At 44.1% G+C, this 22,669-nt stretch overlaps 2 long non-coding RNA genes across 4 annotated transcripts in view; one reads left to right on the top strand and one right to left on the bottom strand.

The window, feature by feature from the left end:
• Positions 1 to 22,669, bottom strand: part of LOC118149159 (uncharacterized) — an 89,612-nt gene that overhangs the window by 22,642 nt on the left and 44,301 nt on the right. The window contains exon 3 of one of the 2 annotated variants that reach the window (XR_008477596.2): positions 5,049 to 5,114. The exons of the other annotated variant lie outside the window; for it this stretch is intronic. This is a non-coding gene — a long non-coding RNA (uncharacterized LOC118149159). The remainder of the gene's footprint in view (positions 1 to 5,048; positions 5,115 to 22,669) is intronic. 2 annotated transcript variants of the gene reach the window in all.
• On the top strand, positions 333 to 22,111 carry LOC118149160 (uncharacterized). Of its 2 annotated transcripts, none has more exons than XR_013528633.1 (3): positions 333 to 454; positions 9,494 to 9,675; positions 12,804 to 22,111. It is a non-coding gene; the product is annotated as an uncharacterized LOC118149160 (long non-coding RNA). The 2 variants fall into 2 exon arrangements; XR_004736434.3 differs by having other exon boundaries at positions 9,491 to 9,675.

Raw genomic sequence — 22,669 nt, 5'->3', positions numbered from 1 at the left:
CACCTGCTTGGATAGCCAACACCTGCTTGTCGGCACCCCCATCCCCTTAGTTGCCCTCATCTGAACCCAAAAAATTAGTCTAAGATAAAAGTTTACTAGCTGGCAAAATAGCTCACTTTATCTGTTCTTATCAGCCTGCCCAGCTACTTAGGTTATGAGTCAAAGAGCCTCTGAGATGACTGGGATTGCAATGCATTGTGGGCTGCAACAGAATGCAGCAAGACAACCCTAAAGAAAACACCTGAAGCCCCTACCCAACATCCAATAGGCGACGTCCGGGAGATTGCGCCCCCATAGTACTCAGCCTATGAGGAACTGGGGGAGGGACCTGCGCACTAGGATCGAAACTGTATTGGGTGTGCATGCCTATCAGACACCTGATCTTGCAAGACCGTCGTTAAAAGTCTCACTTTCTCTGTTCGGGTCTCTCAGTCCATTCTTTGGATTCGGACAGGTGAGTTTGTTTCTCACAAAACCATGGCTGGCCAATCCTTCTTCCCTCCCCTCCCCCACCCACTTTTTCTCCCCTCCCCTCCCCTCCCCTCCCTTCTCCTCTCTCTATCCCTACTTTCCCTTCTTCCTTCCCCTTGCCTTCCTCTCCTTTCTTCCTTCCTTCCCTCCTTCCTTCCTTCCTCTTTCATTTGTTTGTTCTTTCTCTCTTTCTCTTTCCCTCCCTTCCTCTCTCCTCCCTCCCTTCTTCCTTCCTTTTCTTTCTCTTTCCCTCCCTCCCTCCCTCTCCTTCCTTCCTTTCTCTCCTTTTCTCATTCTCTTTCTCCTCCCTCCCTCCCTCCCTCCCTCCCTCCTTCCTTCCTTCCTTCCTCCCTCCCTCCCTCCCTCCCTTCCTTCCTTCCTTCCTTTCCTTCTTTCCTTCTTCCCTGGAGTCTCACTATATTGTCCAACTCCTGGCCTCAAGAAATCCTCCTGTCTTGGACTCTCAAAGTGCTGGAATTGCAGGTGTAAACCACTGTGGGCAGCCTCTCTTTTCTTTATAAATTACCTAGCCTCAGGTATTCCTTGATAGCAACGGACACTACTTTTCCTCCTTTCTCTCTGGCCACAGCTTTTCTGACTCATATTCTTCTGTTTCAACCTCTAAATCAGTAGCCTCCCAATTTATATTAATTTCTATTTTAATGAATTTTAATTTTAAAAATCTCATTCTCTAAAATTTCTTGTGCATGTTTGTGTGTGTGTACAGGTGTGTTTTGTGGTAGACACAATATTTAAGCACAGTAGCACATGAACAAAATTTTAAATGAACATGTGCACAGGGGGTATAGATGCCACCATGCCCAGCTAATTTTTGTATTTTTAGTAGAGACAAGGTTTCACCATGTTGGCCAGGCTGGTCTCGCTCTCTTGACCTCATGATCCGACCGCCTTGGCCTCCCAAAGTGTTGGGATTACAGGCGTGAGCCACTGCTCAACTAAATTCTTTTTTGTGTATGTGTGATGGAGTCTTGCTCTGTTGCCCAGGGTGGAGTGCAGTGGCATATCTCGGCTCACTGCAACCTCTGCCTCCTGGGTTCAAGCAATTCTCCTGCCTCAGCATCCCAAATAGCTGAGACTATAGGTGCATGCCACCACATCTGGCTAATTTCTGTCTTTTTTTTTTTTCAGTAGAGACGGGGTTTCACTGTGTTAGTCAGGATGGTCTCGATCTCCTGACCTTGTGATCTGCCTGCTGAATGTGCTATTCTTCAAGCTTTTCCCTCTCAGTTGATGTGACATCCATCTATGTTTGCTGGTTCCTTGAACACACCAAGTTGTTTCTGGTGGCCATGTACTCATTCCTGGCATTGTCTCGGCCGCTGATATCCACCTGCATATTTTTTGATTATCTTTCAAGAGTAAGCTGAAAGGTCACTCCTCAAGAGAGTCACTTTTCCTTTCCAGCATCTCATCCTCCTCTTCTGTTGGTACCAGTACTCTGATTTTTCCTTTGGAGGCAAGCAGTCTTGATAAGACAGGTTGTCAAGGTATCTAATTTCCGCAGCCCATTCCCAGAACCCTTCCAAGGAATTGGCATATGACCAAGCTAAGCCCATCAGACTCTGCTCCAGAAATTTGAGTTTTTTCCAAGAGAGTAAAATTGTAGGAACATTTTTCTCCTTCTTCTTTTTTTCTTCTTCTTGTTCTTTCTTCTTCCTCCTCCTCCGTCTTCTTATTCTTCTTCTTCTCCTCCTTCCTCTTCCTCCTTCTTGTTCTTCTTCTTTCTTCTTCTCCTCTCTTCTTCTTCTTCTTTCTTCTTCTCCTTCTTCTCCTCCTCCTCCTCCTCTTCCTTTTTCTTCCTCTTCCTCTTCTTCTCCTCCTTTTTGAGTTGTGGTCTTTCTCTGTTGCCCAGGCTGGAGTACGGTGGTATAATCATACCTGGGCTCAAACAGTTCTCCTGCCTCAGGAGTATCTGGGACAACTGGCACATGCTGCTACGCCCAGCTAATTTTAAAAATTCTTTGTAGAAATGGGTCTTGCTATGTTGCCCAGGTTGGTTTCCAACTCCTGGCCTGAAGAGATTCTCCAACCTTGGACTCCCAAAGTGTGGGGATTACAGGTGTGAGCTTCTGTGTTTGGACAGGCACATAGATATATATATATATGTTCCTGTTCTTCCAGCTTTTCCCAAAAATTATACATATATGATATGTGTAATTTTAATTATTTATTTTTATTTAATAAACAAATGTTCAGTCAATCATTTCTCTTTCAAATTGATTGTGTACCCCCGGAGCCACTGAATTGGGCCAGAAATCTCTGTAATCTATTTTCCAAAAATATTTTTGGAAATATTATTTAATACTTTAGGGTACAAGTGCTTTTTGGCTACCTGGATGAATTGCCCAGTGGTGAAGTCTTAGCTTCGGTATACCTGTCATCCAAACAGTGTACGTCATACCAAATAGGTGATTTTTCAATCTCTTACCCCCTCCATCCTCCCCATTTCTGGCTCTGCAATGCCCATTCTACCACTCTGTATGCCTTTGCGTACCTTAGAAGATACCTGCTTGTAAGTGAGAAGATGCGGTATGTGGCTTCCTGTTCCTGAGTCACTTTAGTTAGGATAAAGACCTTCAGTTCCATACAGGAACACATGTCTTTTGATGGTGGTACCCTCAAAGTCTGCCCAGCGATTCCTGCTCCCAGATCCCAGAATTTCCATGGTTTTAATCCTTCCCAAGGCTTAGCTGTTCAGCCTGACTTTGATTTTCTACCCCATTTCCTTTGAATACATTCCTCATGTTTACATGTTAGCAGTTTTCTGTTGCTTGCCCTCAAGGAAGCCTAACTGATACACACTCCATGCTAAATTAGGCTGCACCTGTTACTCTTGTGTTGGATAGCACCTCAGAGGAGTTTCCTAAGGCTGTCCCAGACAAGGTACACAAACTGGGTGCCTTGAAACAACAGAAATTCATTCAGTCATGGTTCTGGAGTCTAGAAGCCCCAAATCAAGGTGTTAGCAGGACCATTCTTTCTCCAAAGCCTTGGTGGAAGATCCTTGCCTTTTTCTCTCTAGCTTGTGGTGGCCTCGGGTTTTCTCTGGCTGGTTGAACCATCACGCCAATCTCTCATTCCATCCTCACGTGGTCCTCTTCCCTCTCAGCATCTCCATCTTCATATTCCATTCTCCTCTCTGTCTCTCTCTTCTTATAACAGTACAGTCATATTGGATTAAGCGCCTACCCTACTCCAATAAGGCATCATCTTAACTAATTATACTGCAATGACCCTATTTCCAAATAAGGTCACATTCCGAGGTGCAAGGGGCTTAGGATTCCAACATATCTTTTTGGGAGACACAATTCAAGCCATAACAGCACTCTATTTTTGCAGCATTTTCACTGTTTAAAATTATACATATATTTAAAACAAATTTTAGAGATGGGGTCTTGCTGTGTTGCCCAGGCTGGAGTGCAGTGGCACAATCACAGCTCACTGCAGCCTTGAACTTCTGGGCTTAAGTAATCCTCCTACCTCGGCCTCCTAAAGTGCTGGGATTATAGGTGTGAGCCACCATACCCAGCCATTACAATTATATTTTTTATTTGTAAGTTTGTTTAAAGCCTGTGTTTTCTATTAGACCGTGAGGGCAATAACTGCGTAGGCTCTGTCATCACTGTCTAGCCAGTGCCTGGCACCATCTCTGGCATAGCTGTGATTTCTACGTGGCACCTAGCTAATATCCAGCACATCAGAAACTTCAAGAAGTAACTATCTCTTTTGATTGTTTAGAATTGTTGGAATGCTTTACATTGTAAGTACCTTGTCAGAATCTATCGTATTCTGTCCATGTGTAAGGAGCAAGGAAAAGAGGCTTGGGTTAAAATACCCAAGGGCCATGTATGTTCTTTAAATTTTAAGAGTCATGTTTGGCTGTGGAATGGAATGGCCATGCCTGCCCCCAGGTGTCTCTTAAGGGACCGCCAGCTGCTGTGTAAGAACCAGACACCATTGTGATGCTGCAGTGCACAGGCAGCCACCGGGCCGTCTGGGGAGAATGTCTGCATTCCTGCCAATGCTCATCTTTTACCTCTGTCATCCATTTCCCACTGGCAGGGCTTTCTCTGCCTGGCTCAGGGATAGAATATGAATCAGGCCATCCCTGGTCTCCAGAATTAATCATTTCTCCTTCAAATTGATTGAGTACCCCAGAGCCGTTGAACTGGGCCAGAAACCTCTGAAATCTATTTTCTAAAAATATTTCCCAACTTGGCAAAAATGTTTCTGTTGGTGAGGAGGGAAAGAAGTGAGTTAAGGAAGAGGTTGTTAAGGTAAGGAAATAAGAGGAACTATTGTGAAGAGTTGAGATGGCATCTGACTGCTGACCAGTAGAAGAATGACCAAACCATAGTTGGAGAGGTGGAAACACCAGTCAGGACAGGGAATTATACATTTGGAGTGGCACCTATCTGGGGGCAGGTGGCCAAAGTTTCTCTAGCAGGGTTAGTCACCTGAGAAGTAGAATGTGGAATTCATCCAGGAGTGGATTTGTTTTGTGCTGCTATAACAGGATACCTGAGACTGGATAATTTATAAAGATAGAGACTTACTTCTTACAGTTCTGGAGGCGGGGAAGTCCACAGTCAAGGAGCTAACACCTGGCAAGGACCTTCTTGCTGTGTCATCCCATGACAGAAGGCAGAAGGGTAAGAAAGCACACACAAGAGAGAGGAACGGAGATGAACTCATCCTTTTGTCTGGAGTCCACTTTCAAGATAACTAACCCACTCCCACAATAACAGCATTAATACATCCATGAGGCACAGCTCTCATAATGTAATTATTTATCTCTCTCACTCTGTAAAATTGCATTTTAAGTTTTGGGGTACACATGAAGAACATGCAAGATTGTTGCATAGGTACAGACATGGCAACGTGGTTTGCTGCCTTCCTCCCCATCACCTATACCTGGCATTTCTCCCCATGTTATCCCTTCCCAACTCCCCACCCCCTGCTGTCCCTCCTCTAGTTCCCCCCAACATACCCCAGTGTGTGATGCTCCCCCCCTGTGTCCATGTGTTCTCATTGTTCAACACTCGCCTATGAGAGAGAACATGGAGGTGTTTGATTTTCTGTTCTTGTGTCAGTCTGCTGAGAATGATGGTTTTCAGGTTCATCAATGTCCCTACAAAGGACATGAACTCATTGTTTTTTATGGCTGCATAGTATTCCATGGTGTATATGTGCCACATTTTCCCCATCCAATCTATCATTGATGGGCGTTTGGGTTGGTTCCAACTCTTTGCTATTATAAACAGTGCTGCAGTGAACATTCTTGTGCATGTGTCCTTATAATAGAATGATTTGTAATCCTTTGGATATATACCGAGTACTGGGATTGCTGGGTCAAATGGTTGAACTAATTTACACTCCCACCAACAGTGTATAAGTGTTCCTATTTCTCCACATCCTCTCCAGCATCTGTTGTCTCCAGATTTTTTGACGATCACCATTCTAACTGGCGTTGAGGTGGTATCTCAATGTGGTTTTGATTTGAGGCAATTATCTCTTAAAGATCTCACCTCTCAACACTGTTGAGCTTATTAAAAATTAAGCTTCCAATACATGAACTCTGGGGGATGCATTCAAATCATAGAAGGTGGGTTTTTGTCAGGTGTTATGTGATGGCCTCGGGGGCAAGGGATTTTAGGGAAGAAAACTAATGGAAAGAACTAAAGAAAGCCAATGTACTAGATGGAGAAATGGAGGAGTCAAGAGAATGGACGTCTCCATCTAATATAATAAAACGTGGTAGGATAAGGAAGGGGGAAGTGAAAGGAGCTGTGGTTATCATGGAGAGCTTTAGAGTTTCAGATTTTGAAACTGCACTACAGTTTCAGAAGTGCAAGTGTTCAGGGAGAACAGATCCATGGGTACGGGTGACCGAAATGGAGTGGAGGTGCAAGTCGCTGGAACTGAATGAGTCCAAGATCTGTGACGTGAGGGTGGCAGATGTCCAGGCAGGACAAATCTCCTTCCCCAACATCCACACTTCCCAGACATGCCGTTCTGCCCACACTTGTGAGAAATGGCTCTCATCATCGTCAATAATGACGTCCTATTGCCAAATATAATGGCTGGTGCTCATACCACACCTCTTGGCAACATTTGACAAGTTGACCACTGTCTTCCTTGAAACGCTTCCTTTTTTTTTTATTGAGACTGAGTCTTGCCCTGTTGCCCAGGCTGGAGTTCAGTGGCATGATCTCGGCTCACTGCAACCTCCACCTCCTGGGTTTAAATAATTCTCCTGCCTCAGCCTCCCAAGTAGCTGAGATTACCGGCGTGCACCACCATGCCCAGCTAATTTTTGTATTTTTAGTAGAGAAGGGGTTTCACCGTGTTGGTCAGGCTGGTCTCGAACTCCTGACCTCAGGTGACCCGCCCACCACAGCCTCCCAAAGGGCTGGGATTACAGATGTGAGCCACCACACCCGAATGAAATGCTTCTTTTCTTGGTACTTGGACACCCTGAGCTTTTGGTTTCCAGTTCTCCTCCTCCCCTGGCCACTCTATCAGTTGCTCCTTGTCTCCTTTGCTGGCTCCTCTTCCAGGCCTTCTAGTGCTAAAATGCCTGTAGTCCATCCTCTTAGCAATCCTGCACACTCCCTAGGTGACACCTTCAGCACCATGGCTTAAATGCTGTCCATACCTGATGACTTCCAATTTTATCCCTATTCTCTATATTGCTCCTGAACTCCAGGCACGTGCATCCAAAGGCTTTCTGGATATTTCCACTGAGGTGCATGTGTTGGTTTATTTTGTGTTGTTGTAACAGAATATCCAAGAATGGGTAGTTTATAATGAATAGAAATTCAATTATCATGGTTCTGGAGGCTGGGAATCCAAGATCAAGGCACTGATAGGTTTAGTGTCTTGTAAAAAGCCCAGTCTTTGCTACCAGGATGGCACTGTGTACACTGCCTCCTCTCCAAGGGGGAACACTGTTTGTCACATGGCAGAAGAGCAGAGGAGAGGAAGCTCACTCCTATTAACCCTTCTTGTAGCAGTATGCATTCGTTCATGAGGGCAGAACCCTCATAACCGAAACACCTCCCGTTGGGCTCCACCTCTCAACACTGTTGTGTTAAAATTAAGTTTCAACAGGAGTTTTGAAGAGGATAAAAACATTTCAGACATAGCAGTGCCTATTTGACCCCTCCTATTTAACATGCCAAAAATAGAAGTAACAGAAGTCGTGACTTTCCCCACCCAAACTCTACCTCCACTGTTCCTCATCTTAAGAATTTGCAACTCCAGTTGGGTGTGGTGGCTCACACCTGTAATCCCAGCACTTTAGGCGGCCGAGGCAGGCAGATCACTTTAGGTCAAGAGTTTGAGACCAACCTGGCCAACATGGCAAAACCATATCTTTACTAAAAATACAAAAAAATTAGCCATGTGGTGGCGTGCACCTGTAATCACAGCTACTTGGGAAGCTGAGGCATGACAATTGTTTAAACCCAGGAGGTGGAGGTTGCAGTGAGCCAAGATGGCACCACGGCACTCCAGCCTCAGCACTCCAGCCTGGGCGACAGAGCGAGACATGACTCTGTCTCCAAAAAAAAAAAAAAAATTGCAACTTTATCCTTATAGTTCTTCAGATCTGGGGTAAAATGCTTACCTTCTTTCTATTTCCTTTTCTCATCTACAAAGCAGAGTAAATGATGGTTCTTCCTGCTTGAGGCTCCTATAATGACTCATTGAATTGTCACATTCACTCACTCAACATTGTGTCCCACACCATAGGAAAACATCTGATAATTGTTACTTATGACTGCTGTTCATATATTTATGCCAAATTCTGACCCTGAACTGCCTGCCGCTGACTGATAATGAGCTAAACAATGAGGTAAAATGGAGTCGTTGTCCTTGCTAAGCAGCCATTGAGTCTGGCCTGATAAGAAAGAGTCAAAGTCAGTGCAGGCACGAGGATTGGGGGAGATAAGCACTTCCTTATTGCTGTCTCTGATTTTGTGTTGGAGGCCAAATCATCTGGATAAAAATGAGCACTAATCTGTATAAAAACAAATATTTCTACATTCAGAAATTCTGAGCCCATGAGGCCAAAATGTCTGGTCTCTGGCAATCTTTGGAAAATCTGTTCCCCAGGCAGCCCATGTATTGCTGGAGTCCAGCATGGTTTTGTAGCCAAAGGCCCAGGATGCAGGGTGAGTGGGTGGTGAAGAGAGATCTCTGGCAAAGCTTTACTCCAGAGTCTGGCATTTAAACAAATACTGTTTTAAATTATCCAACTAGTTCCTAGCAAACAGATGTTTCACATTACGTTAGCTGTAATATAACAATAATCAGCTAATTTTTTCATGTAACCAATAGAAAAGTGAAAGAACCATTCACTTCTCATGGGGTATGGCTGCAAAGGTTTCACTGCTGGTATTTTGCACCTTCGTTTGCCTTTTTGCTAAGCTCTTTGGTATATTTTCTGGCCAGGAGCAGCATGCTATTTCAGAGTCCTCGATAGCACCTCGTTGTACCAGTGTACCAGTGTAGCCCTATTGGCTACCCCAGTCCTCTTGTAAATGGATCAGGAACTGGGGAAAGTAGACTTCTTCCTGCTATGCCTGGAGAATTAATTCCCTTCTTTTCAAGGAAAGGCCATCCTGCTCACCAAGATACGGTGTTGGGTGTGATGTCTTTAAAGGATGGAGGAGAACTGGGAATCACCCTCCTGGTCAGTCCATTCATTTGCCTCGTTCCTAGTGGTCCATGGGGTGATGGATGTCCCAACAAGGTTCCCCTCACCTCCAGGCTGATATTTAGAGCAACTCTGGGGAGAAGACTGTACATTTTAAAAAGAGAAATCAGTACACCCAGAGTTGCTAAATTTAAACATTAGGTAGAAATCAAATACAGAATCTAAGAGAATAAAAACAAATAAGTGAAGAGATGAACTTCCCAGGAGACCCTGCAATCCATTTCTCTGAGTGCCTTAAGTGACTGTTTTTATAGTCATTAATATTTTTTGCCCCAGAAGACTCTTGCCATCTCAGTGGAAGGGGAATATCGGGAGTTGGAGAAGGAGAAAGAGAAGGAGAGTTTGGCTATGCATGTTTACAAATCCCCACCAATGAAATGAGCATTCTGCCAAGGTGCTGTGTACATACCACCTCTGACAGCTATACCTGCAAGATGTACCAATTTCATCTCAGCTTATCTGTAAGTGTATGATATGGTTTGTCGGTGTATCCACCCAAATCTCATCTTGAACTGTAGTTCCCATAATCCCTGTGTGTCACGGGAGGGACCCAGTAGGAGGTAATTGAATCATGGGGGCAGTTACCTGCTTGATGTTCTATGATAGGGAGTAAGTTCTGACAAAAATCGATAATTTCATAAGGGGCTTTCACCCCTCTTCACTCTGCACTTCTCCTTGCTGCCATCGTGTGAAGGAGGATGTGTTTGCCTCCCCTTCCACCCTGACTGTAAGTTTTCTGAGGCCTCCCAAGCCACGCTAACCTGTGAGTCAACCAAACCTCTTTTCTTTATGAACTACCCAGTCTCAGGTGTGTTTTTATTGGCAGCATGAGAACAGACTAATACGATCTATGAGCAAATACTTGGTATTTACAGCCATGATCTAACAGAGGACTGGGGCTTCAGCCTCCATATATTCTATGAATCTATCGAGAATGAATAAAGTAGGTTGGGTTGGGGGAGTGTTCTACTGTTCTACAGCAGAACTTGTGATACGTTTAGTCACTGGATTCTGCTGTCCAGCAAAAAATATAGGAAGATTCTATTAAGAACATTAAGGAGAGTAAAAAAAGAAAGACAAAGAAAGAAAAAAGGAGAGAAGAAATAATGTACCCCAAGGAGAAGAAGGTATATGGCAAGTGAGGGGCTTCTGCGCCCAGTACAAGGGAAGGGTTTGAAAGACCGGAGCCAACGTGCACACTTGAACAAGAATTCCTCCTTTCAAAGTAGCCCATTGAAAATGAAGTGTTCTGCATCCTTTTCTTGGAAATAATTAGACAGTTCAATCATGGATCTTAAAAATGCTTATAAGAGGCATACTTTACCTTATTGCACCTTGTAAACATTGCGTGGCTTTTTTTTTTTCAAACTGAAGGCTTGTGGCTACCCTGAATCAAGCAAGTCTACTGGTGCCGTACAACAGCATGTGCTCACTTTGTGATTATTATAGTATTTCAGGCTTTTTCATTATTATCATATGTGTTACTGGGATCTGTGATCAACTATCTTTGATATTACTATTATAATAGTTTTGGGGCTCCATGGACCATACTCATATAAGATAACGAGCTTAATTGATAAATGTGTATGTTTCAACTGCTCTAGCAACTGACCATTCTTTCATCTCTCTCTCTTTCCCTGGGGGTCCTTACTCCTGGAGACACAACCATGCTGACATTAGGCCACCTAATAATCCTACAGTGGCCTCTAAGCGTTCAAGTGAAAGGAAGAGGAGCACAGCTCTCTCATTAAATCAAGAGCTAGAAATGATTACGTTTAGTGGGGAAGTCCTGTCAAAAGCCAAGACAGGCAGGAAGCTAGGCCTCTTGCACTAAGCAACTAGCCAAGTAGTGCAAAGGAACAGCTCCTGTTGGAAATTAAAAGTGTTACTCCAGTGAACACATGGATAGTTAGAAAGTGAAACAGACTTACTGCTGATGAGGGGAAAGCTTTGGTGGTGTGGATAGGCAGTGAAACCAGTCACAACATAACCTTAAGCCAAAGCTTAACCCACAATAAGGCCTTAGCTCCGTTCAATTCTGTGAAGGCTGAGAGAGTGAGGAAGCTGCCAAAGAAAAGTCGACACTAACAGAGATGGGGTCGTGAGGTTCCAGGAAAGAAGCCACCTCCATAACATAAAAATGCTAGGTGAAGCAGCAAGCGCTGGTGAGAAGCTTTAGCAAGTTATCCAGAAGATCTAACTAAGATCCTTGATGAAGGTGGGCCACACTCAAAAACAGACTCGAAGCCTTAAAGCTTCAAAATACAGGTTGACTCTCTTGTTAGGGGCGAATGCAGCAGATGACTGTAGGTTGGAGGCAATGCTCATTGGCCATTCTGAAAACCATAGAGCCCTTAAGCATGATGCTAAGTCTACTCTGCCTGTGCTCTAAAAATGGAAGAACAAAGCCAGGATGACAGCACATCTGTCTACAGCATGGTTTACTGAATACTTTAAGCCCACTGTTGATAGCTACTGTTCAGAAAAAAAAAAGATTCTTTTCAAACTATGAGTGCTCCTTGATAATGCACCTCGTCCCCCAAGAGCTCTGATGGATACGTACAAGAAGACTAATGCTGTTTTCATGTCTGTTGACACAACTGCCATCTAGCAGCTCCTGGATCAAGGAGGAATTTTGACTTCAAGTCTTATTATTTAAGAAATATATTTTGTGGTGTGGCCGGGCATGGTGGCTCATGCCTTTAATTCCAGCACTTTGGGAGGCCGAGGTGGGCAGATCACGAGGTCAAGAGATCGAGACCATCCTGGCCAACATGGGGAAACCCCATGTCTACTAAAAATACAAAAATTAGCTGGGCATGGTGGCACGTGCCTGTAATCCCAGCTATCCGGGAGGCTAAGGCAGAAGTATTGCTTGAACCTGGGAGGCGGAGGTTGCAGTGAGCCGAGATCACGCCATTGCACTCCAGCCTGGAGCCTGGCAATGGAGCGAGACTCTGTCTCAAAAAAAAAAAAAAAGAAAGAAATATATTTTGTAAGGTGAGAGCTGCCACAGATATTGATTCCTCTGATGGATCTAGGCAAAGTACATTGAAAACTCCATGGAAAGAATTCGCCATCCTAGATGCCATTAAAACATTTGTAATTTATGGGAGGAGGTCAAAACATCAGTATTAACAGGAATTTGAAATAAGCGGATTCCAACCTTCCTGGCTGACTCTGAGGGTTCAAGACTTCAGTGAGGAAGGAACTGCAGATGTGGTAGAAATAGCGAGAGAACTAGAATTAGAAGAGGAGCCTGAAGATGTGACTGAAAACTGCTGCAGTCTCATCATCAACCTCGAACAGATGAGGAGCTGCTTCTTACGGATGAGCAGACAGTGGTTTCTCGAGGTGGAATGTACTCCTGGTGAAGACGCTGTGAACGTTGTTTAAATGAAAGCAAAGGTCTTAGATGCTCTGTAAACTTAGTTGATAAAACACCAGTAGAATTTAAGAGGGTTGATTCCAATCTTGAAGGAAGTTCTACTTGGGTAAATGCTATCAGACAGCATTGCATGCTACAGAGAAATTTCGTAAGAGAAAGAGTCAGTCAACGTGGTAAACGTTACTGTTGTCTTAATTCAAGGCGTTGCCACAGCCACGGCAGTGTTCAGCAACCACCGCCCCATCAGTCAGCAGCCATCAACGCAGAGGCAAGACCCTCCACCAGCAACAAGATTTATGACTTCCTGAAGGCCCAGATGATTGTTAGCATTTCCATCAACAATTTTAAATTGAGGAATGTACACTGTTCTTCTAGACATAATGCTATTGCACACTTAATAGACTACTGTATACGATAAATATAACTTTTATATGCACTTGTAAACCAAAAAGTTTGCATGATTTGTGTGATGGTTAATATTGGGCGTCAACTTGATTGGATTGAAAGATGCAAAGTACTGTTCCTGGGTGTGTCTGTGAGGGTGTTGCCAGAGGAGATGAACGTTTGAGTCAGTGGACTGGGAGAGGCGGACCCACCTTTAATCTGGGTGGGCACCAGCTAATCAGCTGCCACTCGGCCAGAATAAAGCAGACAGAAAAAGGTGGGAAGAGCAGACTGGCTGAGTCTTCCTGCCTTCATCTTTCTCCCGTGCTGGATGCTTCCTGCCTTCGAACTTGAGACTCCAAGTTCTTCAGCTTCTGGACTCTCCGTGTTTGCCAGGGTCTCTCAGGCCTTTGGCCACAGACTGAAGGCTGCGCTGTGGCTTCCCCACTTTTGAGGTTTTGGGACTCAGACTGGCTTCCTTGCTCCTCAGCTTGCAGATGGCCTATTGTGGGACTTCACCTTGGGATCATGTGAGTCAATTTTCCCTAATAAACTCCCCTTCATATATGCATCTATCCTATGAATCCTGTCCCTCTAGAGAACCCTGAACCCTGATGAATATGACTTGTGTATTGAAATATTTGCTGCACTGCAGTGGTCTGCAGTTGAACCCCCACTATCTCCAAGGTGATTCGGTAATTATTTAGTCATTCCTTTACTAGAAACCAAATCTAGTGGTCTGAAATTTGAAATCTTTTTGCACCCAAAGATGTGCATCTCCATCCTCTTTGTGCTTTCTAATCACCTGGTGAGTTTTGAAAAAATGCAGGTGCCTGGGCCTCAGCCCATACCCTGAAGTAGAGCCAAAAGCACAACTGGGGGTGGAGGTTGTTTGTCTGTTTGTTTTAAGCTCCCTGGGTGACTGGAATGCAGAGTCAGACTGGAGAACCTCCAGGGATATCTCTGCATGACTGAATCACACTCTTCAGGACTAAATCAAACGTTACTCCCCCTGAGAGACTTCCTTATTTGAGTAACCCCTGACCCATACTGCACCCCAGATACTCCTCCTATTTTTCTGTTTGACTTTCTTCAAGGTTGACGATCATCTTTCTCTCTGTACTCCTTTTCTCTCATAGAACTTTATTTCATTATTTTCTCTTTGGTCTTTAATTCTGAGGACCCCACTTATTTGTATGGGGGAGGGTTTGGGGAGCGTGTGATGGACTGGTGGGTGATTGGTTGCTAGTCATTACCACTCTAGCTAGAGAGACTATTAAGATAGTTCTGGTTGCTTCAGTGGCTTCCCCCATTGACCACAACCGTAGTCGGGGATGCCACTTCCATGCCTGTGGTGTCTCCATGATTCACCTAGGACAGGCTCTTCAGCCCCGTGGGTCACCACACATCTATCTGGGGGATGCTATACGAATTTTCTAGACTTTGTTGGCTCACAACTCACCTTCTCTTCCCTTTCCCTCTCCAGTTGTAGCTACCTGGTTAGAAGCCACACTGAGATATGTTCACCAGAATCCTCCCCAGCTACCACTTTCCAAAGTGTAAGCCAGGAAGTCGTGCCCCTCTTATTTTCTGGGTAGTTTGAGGTGGGCTTTCCTCTGAAATTATTCCTGTCCCCTTTGGTTCATCACTAAGCCTGCTTGACTCCACTACCTTTATCATGACTGGGCAAAGACAGTTTAATAACACGGTAAAAAGCTACTGTCATGGTGTTCGGTAAAAATCCCAGGTGCCAGTATGTGCAGGTCATATATTGACCATATTTAAAATAAAAAAATGAGGAGGAATACAAGAATATTATAGCAGGAATAAACTTTTTATGGAGAGATTACAAAAGGGGTTGATTTAAAACGTCAGTGCTTCTCAAGTTTTTCAAACATGCTTATTTTGCTTTTATGGGGATTAAAAACACGTTGTGAGGATTAAAAGAAATCTTCACAAAATGAAAAGCATAAAGTAGTCCTCTCTGGAGACCAAACCCTTTCTCGTATAGTTCTGTCATTGGTCAAACAGTCAACTTCCCGGTTTCAGAATTGTCTAAATTCTGTGGTCTCTTTTCTAATTGAAGCTCATCTTCATCTAAAGACCAAGCCAAAGTTTGGTGAATGAGTGAATGATTGGGCTGGGAAATACCATGTGACCCCACGGAGGGTTAAAAAGTATGGCTTTGCAAATGGCTTTGGGGTCCACACCCGGGGACAAGCCCAGAGACGCTTTGCACACTCTGTCAGTCCATTTCATGCTTCTATACAGAATACCACCTGGGGTAATTTATAAGGAAGAGAAAATTATTTCCTCATAGCTCTGGAGGTTGGGACAGCCAAGGCCAAGGCATCAGCATCTGGTGAGGGCCTTCTTGCTGTGTCTTAAGATGGCGGAGGGCAGCATGTGGGAAAGGTGGAGGATTGAGAGAGAGAGAGAGGAGCTGATTTCATTCTCACTCCCATGATAACAAACCCATTTCCAAAATAACGGCATTAATCCTCATCAGCTGTTAAAGAGCTCATCTCCCAATATGGGCTCTTTAACTGGTGATTAGGATTATCTAATTGGGGATTATGTCTCCAGCACATAAACTTTGGGGACTACATTCAAACCATAGCAGACACTGACAACAGCTGAAATGCCTCAAGTGCATACCCTGTGCTAACGCACTGTCCCCAGTGCTTTAGATGCTTACGTGTACTTAATATATAGGGCAACCCTATACATTTGGAGATACTCCAATTCCAATTTGTAGATGAGAAAACTGAGGTTAAGTGACTTGCCTAAGATCAGAGGACGAGTGACAGAGTATGAGATATACCCCGATGGGCACTTCTTTCTCTCACTTACACCATCAAGGAGCCTAAACTTTAGCCGCAGAAATAAAACCATTGAAACAACTATAATGCAAGACAGAATCTGACAGATGGTTCGAGAGAAGAATAAATCCAGGGCTGAGAGAAGGATTCTGTCCAGGGGAAGGGGGGTCGGTGAGGGAGGACATAAAATGGTCATGGCGGATGCGCTGTCTTAAATACACTGTCTTGACCCTGGGTAGTTTGAGGTGGGCTTTCCTCTGAAATTTGAGGTGAGCACTTCTGACTCACACTTTCAACCACTGTTCTCTTGCAGCAAGATGGCAGCATCACTGGGAAGATTCAAGGTGATGTCCCTGGGAGACAACTTAGAGAGGGCAACAGAAATTCACATGGGTGTGAGCAGACCTGATAGTAATTTTCCATGAGATTTGTTAACCACAGAGTGAGGTGTACGAGTGTGGGGAAGGACTGGAGTGGCGGTGTCCTATCCGTATTGGGTACTGACCGATCCTCAAGCACATGAACCACTGACCAGTGCTAGCACCCAACAAGGTCAACCCTTACAGCTGAGAGTGCTTCAGGATTAAGCCAGCGCCATCCTAAAGACTATCCTCTGCCATTCTGCTGTGATGGGGGAAGGGGGTTGGGCAGGGCAGGATGGAGGCTGTGCTGTCATTTGTCCCCTTAGGACTCATTGTCTCACAAGTGTATACCTGCACACACACCTCTTTCCCTGAGCACTAGCAGCCTGGTGGGCACTTAGTACTTGGCATGTTTCGGAAACCAGGATCGGGCTTCTCCACTTCTCCTGAGGACCGCTGTGGGAACACGTAATGAGGAACAGTTCTTACGTTTCTCACATTCCTCCCTTCCTCTCTCTGTCTCCATCCTCTTCTCACTTTCTGTTACCTGGCGGACATCCCTTCCTTTCATTCCCCTTTCTTCATTCATCTCCCCTTCAAACTGTGGTTCTTAGTCTTTTGAGAGGTCACAGATGTCTTTGAGACTCTGGCGAAAGCTGTGGATCTCCTCCCCCTTAAAGTGGACAGATCTCACACAAACATTCCTGGGTGTGTATGTGTGCTTTCCCACAGACCCAATATGAGTCTCTCTATGCCTGAAGAGATCCCTGGTTGATATGGTTTGGCTGTGTCCCCACCCCAATCTCATCTTGAATTATAGCTCCCTTAATTCCCACATGTCGTGGGAGGGACCCAGTGGGAGGTAACTGAATCATGTGGGTGGGCTGTTCCTGTGCAGTTCTTGTGGTAGTGAGTAAGTCTCATGAGATCTGATGGTTTTATAAACGGGAGTTCCCCTACATGAGCTCTCTCTTGCCTGCTGCTATGTAAGATGTGTCTTTGCTCTTTCTTCACCTTCTGCCATGATTGTGATGCCTCCCCAGCCACATGGAACTGTGAGTCCATTAAATCTCTTTTTTTTGTAATATAAATTACCCAGTCTTGGGTATGTCTTTATTAGCAAGGAGACAATGAACTAATACACTGGTCTATAGGCGGAATTCTTTCCTCATCCCTTTCACACCCACTGCAGACAAGAGCAAGGGCTTCACTCAGGTCCTCTCTGTAGACCAGGGAGCTGGTCTACACGTTAGGTCCCACTTCTCCTTTCCTCTCAGGCCCTTCTCATGGTCAAGCGATGGAAGGCATGGACCTTGAGGACAGGTGATCTGGGTAAAAATTTAGGTTCTGTCCTTTTGTTATGTGCCCTTGGAGGGCAAGTATCTTCATTGAAAAACCGAGACTAACTGTATATTCCTTATAGGAATTTATGATGATGACTTGTGTTAATAAATGCCAAAGCCCTAGAACAATGCCTGGCAGGGATTAAATGATATCAGTCCTGCCATTTTTATTATTTGGGTGATCAGTATTGAAGGAACAGGAGGGGGCTTTGCTTTGAGGGCCGTTTGTAACTTCCTCCTCTTTATTCTTATTTCAAGAGGCAGTAGAACTAATAAGTACAATTCCAAATAATGCAAACATTCAGGAAACACATAAGTCCTTGGAGGATAATTAAGACATCACTTGTTACCATTAAGGAGCTTAGAATGTGGTGCAGAAATAAAACAATCAAAGCAACTATAATGCAAGGCAGAATCTGGTAAATGGTTCAAGAGAAGAATAAATCCAGGGCTGAGCAAAGGATTCTGTCCAGGGGCTGGGGAGGAGGTGGCGAGGGAGGACTTGAAGCTGGGCCATAGAGAAGGTGCTGTCTTAAGTCAGTAACACAGAATAATATGGAGAGCAGGGGCTTTTGCCAGAGGGAGTCATGTTCAGAGGTACTCAGGTGGCCAGTACTGGAGGTGTCTGGGAAATAGTGAAGCTTGGGGAAGGCTCTGCCCTGGGGGACATTTGGAGAAATTGCTGGAAAGCCAGGGTGAGCCAAACTGGGGAGAAATCTTTAAAAGACATGTGTCTTGGAGGTAACTTCACTGCAAGAGCAGAAACTCAAGCCAGCTGACTAAATGGGAATGCATTTCAAGATGTTGTGATTTCTCACAAAGCTCATGGAGACGAAGTAAAGCCATGTCACTCAAAAGATTTAAACTGGAAATCAGAAAGAAGTGCCCATTGGCATATGTCTCACACTCTGCCCTCACCCGTCGCCTCATCTCTCTGCCTTTCTGTGTCTCTGTCCTTCTCAGTCTCCCTCCTGGGTGTCTCTTTCATTCTCTCTACAGCAGTCAGGGGCTCAAATGGCAGCCCTAAACCCAAGTCCACATGATCCTTGGGGTTCATGAACCCACAGATCAGCTCCAACTCAGCAGGACTGCTGTGTTTGGTTGGGCAGGTTGGATCCTGCACAAGGCTACCCTGCCAAGGGGGTGGATGCCAGCTGAAATCCAGTGTAATTCTCTCACTAATATTTCATTGGCTAAAGCATACCACGCAAATTTCCAAGGAGACAGGACATGCATTCCTACCATATTCCAGAAGGTGGAAAAACCAGAGTATGTGGGAACAGATCTGAAGTTTACTACATGGAAAGACAAAGCCTGTTAACTGTACAAAGTGTTATTTTCAGAGAATAATTTCTAACATCAACACATTCTATTTAACTTCTGCATAACGTTCCATCTCATTCCTTTTAACTACTCTACTGCACGTCTCATTGCCATTAAGATATGCTGCATAATATTTCATTGTATGACTGTGTTATGGTTGATTTCTGCTCCCAGCCTAAGGGACATTTAGGTTTTCTCAGTCGTTCTTTCTAGTACAAATAATGAGGCAATACAGCAACACATTTCCGTGTGTGTGTGTGTGTGTGTGTGTGTGTGTGTGTGTGTTAGGGGAATACATACACATGCATATATACACAGTCTTATGCCTCATAAAGACATTTTGGTCAATGACAGCCCACATATACGACTGTGGTCCCCTAAGACTATAATGAAGCTGAAAAATTCCTATTGCCTAGAGCTGTCATAGCTGTGGGAAATCACAGTGCAATGCGTTACCTTTTCTATGCTTAAATAGGTTTAGATACACAAATACTTACCATTGTGTTAGGACTGTCTATAGCATTGAGGATAGTCACATGCTGTACAGTTTTGTAGCCTAAGAGCAATAGGCTATACCATGTAACCTGGGTATGTAGTAGGCTACATCATCTAGTTTTGTGTAAGTACATTCTGTGATGTTCAAACAATGGCGACATTGCCTAATGATGCATTTCTGAAAATGTATACACATTAGCAAGTGATGCATGACTGATTTCTTTCCTAGCATATTTACAAGTGCATCTCTGGGATATGCAGAGAATCTAAAGATCAGCTCCTATTGTTACAAGATAAAAGGTGGACAGGCATCACATTCATGACTTTGTGTGAACCCATTAGAGAATTGAGATTAGAGAACAGGTCACAGGACACACAGTCATCTTGAAGAGAAACAGGTGCTTGCAGGGAAATTCCTCACCTGCTGATTTGCTTATCTGGGGGAGAAGAAGCCACTGGGTATGATATACACTGATAGAAACATGAAACAAGACATTTTGTTTCCTATTGGCCTAGTATGAGAGTGTGAGGCTCCTAGAGGCTGCGGTCATGTGGGGAGGAGATTCCCTCCTCCCTTTTCAGGTTTTCCTCCAGCAACCCCAACCAGGGTCTCACAGGAAGTGTTACAGGTGGAGGGTCTTGACTAAGAGTCCTCTCGGTTCTTGGCATTTTAAACAAATAATTGGATAAAATGCACAAACGAAGAAGCAACAAAAGCACAGATTTGTTGAAAAGAAAGTACACTCCATAGAGTGAGAGTGGGTTCAAGCAAGAGACTCAAGAGCTCTGGTCACAGAATTTTCTGGATTTAAATACCCTCTACAGGTTTCCCATTGGTTACTTGGTTTTCACCATATGTAAATGAAGGAGGGGCCATCATCAGCCTGATTGGTTGCAGCAGGCAATAAATCAGAGGCTGAAGTGGAGTTATAAAGTTACACCCCTATGCAAATGAAGACCAGGCCCACGACCAGTCTGATTCGCTGTGGGAGAGGACCAATCAGAAGTACTTTTCATTTCTCATCTGTGATGAAGAAAGTGGGGTTTGCAAAGGGAGGAGCATCTGTTCTTTTGTTACCTGGACTTGGAGAGTTGAAGTTTTCCCTTTGATTTAGTTCTACGAAGTCAGTGTGAATCAGCCTTAGGTTCCCTGCCTCTAGACCCTATCTTCTTGGCTCAGAAGGATGGAGATAATCCAGAGACACTGGCTGGGAAAGGGGAGTGGTAGCCATGCTGGAAGCTCCACAGAGACCCATCTTCTTCCTTACAGAAAAAAGGGCTTAATCTGCAGGAGGGAGCATATTGCCAGAGGCCACTCCGTGTAGCCCAAACATCTCTTTGTCACATAAGAGAGAAAGGAAACTCAATACAAAACCTTGTACTCTGCAGAGGGGAGAGTCTTGGGGAAGATTGAAAAATGCAGTCCTGGAATTATGCACTGCTTCATGGAAAAGGAATAAGAGTAGAGGGATTAAAAACTCTACTCTTAGGTGAGGGACAGAAACACCTGTGAAGGCTACATCCCAAGACACAGGCCCATTGTACACTTCCAAAAATGGAGACTGAATCAGAAAACTTCAAAATGCTCTGTATCCTCCATATCCTACCAGCATGCTAACAAGCCTCCAGTAAGATTCATAGCAAGTAAATAACAGCAAAATACAGATGCTAGGGCTCAAGAGGCAGAACACCAAAGGCAAAGAGAAAATCTTGAAATCAGCTACAGCGAGAAAGAAACACCTCGCCCACAGAGAAACAAGGACAAAAATATGGCAGGTTTCTTGTCAGAAATGATGCACGCAAGAAGACAGTGGAGTAAATGCCTTTAAAGAGGGGAAAGAGGCCGAGTGCGGTGGCTCACGCCTGTAATCCCAGCACTTTGGGAGGCTGAGGTGGATGGATCACCTGAGGTCAGGAGTGTGAGACCAGCCTGGTTGACATGATGAAACCCCATCTCTACTAAAAATATAAAAAAATTTAGCTGGGCATGGTGGCGCGTGCCTGTAATCCCAGCTACTCAGGAGGCTGAGGTGAGAGAATCGCTTAAACCTGAAAGGCAAAGGTTGCTGGGAGCCAGGATCGTGTCACTGCACTCTAGCCTGGATGACAGCAAAAGACTCTGTCTCAAAAAAAAATAAAATAAAAAAAAAAATAAAGAAAAAGAAAAGAAATTTTGCAACTATGCAAGAAAGAAAGAAGACAGTGGAGTAAATGCCTTTAAAGAGGTGACAGAAAATAGCGTGTCAACGGAGGGTTCTATATCTGCTCAAATTGCTGTGAAAGTGAAGGGGAGAAGACTTCCTCATTCATTGCCAGCAGAATACAATACGAGATATGTTAAAAGAGTTTTTTTCAGGCAGAAGGAATATTATTAAGGTAAGAAACTTAGATACACAAAGAAATGAAGAACATTGGAATTGAGATAAATAAAAGTAAAATATAACTAAGAAAACTTTTCAGTGCTACAAAAAAGTCACTGACTGTAAAAGGTAATAATAGTGGTGACGTATTGTGGCTTGTATAAATGAGAATTATATGACCACAGTAAAACAAGATACGGGAAGAAGGAACTGGGAGTCTGGTATTTTGTTGTAAGTTCCTTTCACTATGCATGAAGTGATATGACATCATGATGAAATGTTATAATCAGAGATGGACTTAGATTATTTAGAAATGTATACTGTAAACCATAGGGAAACCACTAGAAAGGTTAAAGAGGACAAATAGTAAATTAATAGAGAAGACAAAACAGAATTACTATGAGCAAAAATGCTCATTAAAACCAGGGCCGGGCGCAGTGGCTCACACCTGTAATCCCAGCACTTTGGGAGGCTGAGGCGGGTGGATCACGAGGTCAAGAGATCGAGACCATCCTGGTCAACACGGTGAAACCCCGTCTCTACTAAAAATACAAAAAAAAAAAAAAATGAGCTGGGCATGGTGGCGCGCACCTGTAATCCCAGCTACTCAGGAGGCTGAGGCAGGAGAATTGCCTGAACCCAGGAGGCGGAGGTTGCAGTGAGCCGAGATCGCGCCATTGCACTCCATCCTGGGCAACAAGAGCGAAACTCTGTCTCAAAAAAAAAAAAAAAAAAACAAAACAGAGAAGGCAAAAGAAACACAAAAACCCAGTAAACAAGAAACAAAGAACAAATACAAAAAGAAAAGAAAAGAGCTTGGACAACATGGTGAATTTTAGTCAAAATATATTGATAATTACTTTTTAAAACTTTATCTTATTTTCTGAGACAATCTCGCTTTGACACTGAGGCTGGAGTACAGTGGCACAATCTCGGCTCTCTGGAAACTCTGCCTTGCAGGTTCAAGCAATCCTCTCA

Source organism: Callithrix jacchus, chromosome 2, assembly GCF_049354715.1.
Source record: "Callithrix jacchus isolate 240 chromosome 2, calJac240_pri, whole genome shotgun sequence".
Taxonomy (NCBI): domain Eukaryota; kingdom Metazoa; phylum Chordata; class Mammalia; order Primates; family Cebidae; genus Callithrix; species Callithrix jacchus.
The sequence above is the reverse complement of the archived record's forward strand: the minus strand, read 5'-3'. Positions and strand labels throughout refer to the sequence as shown.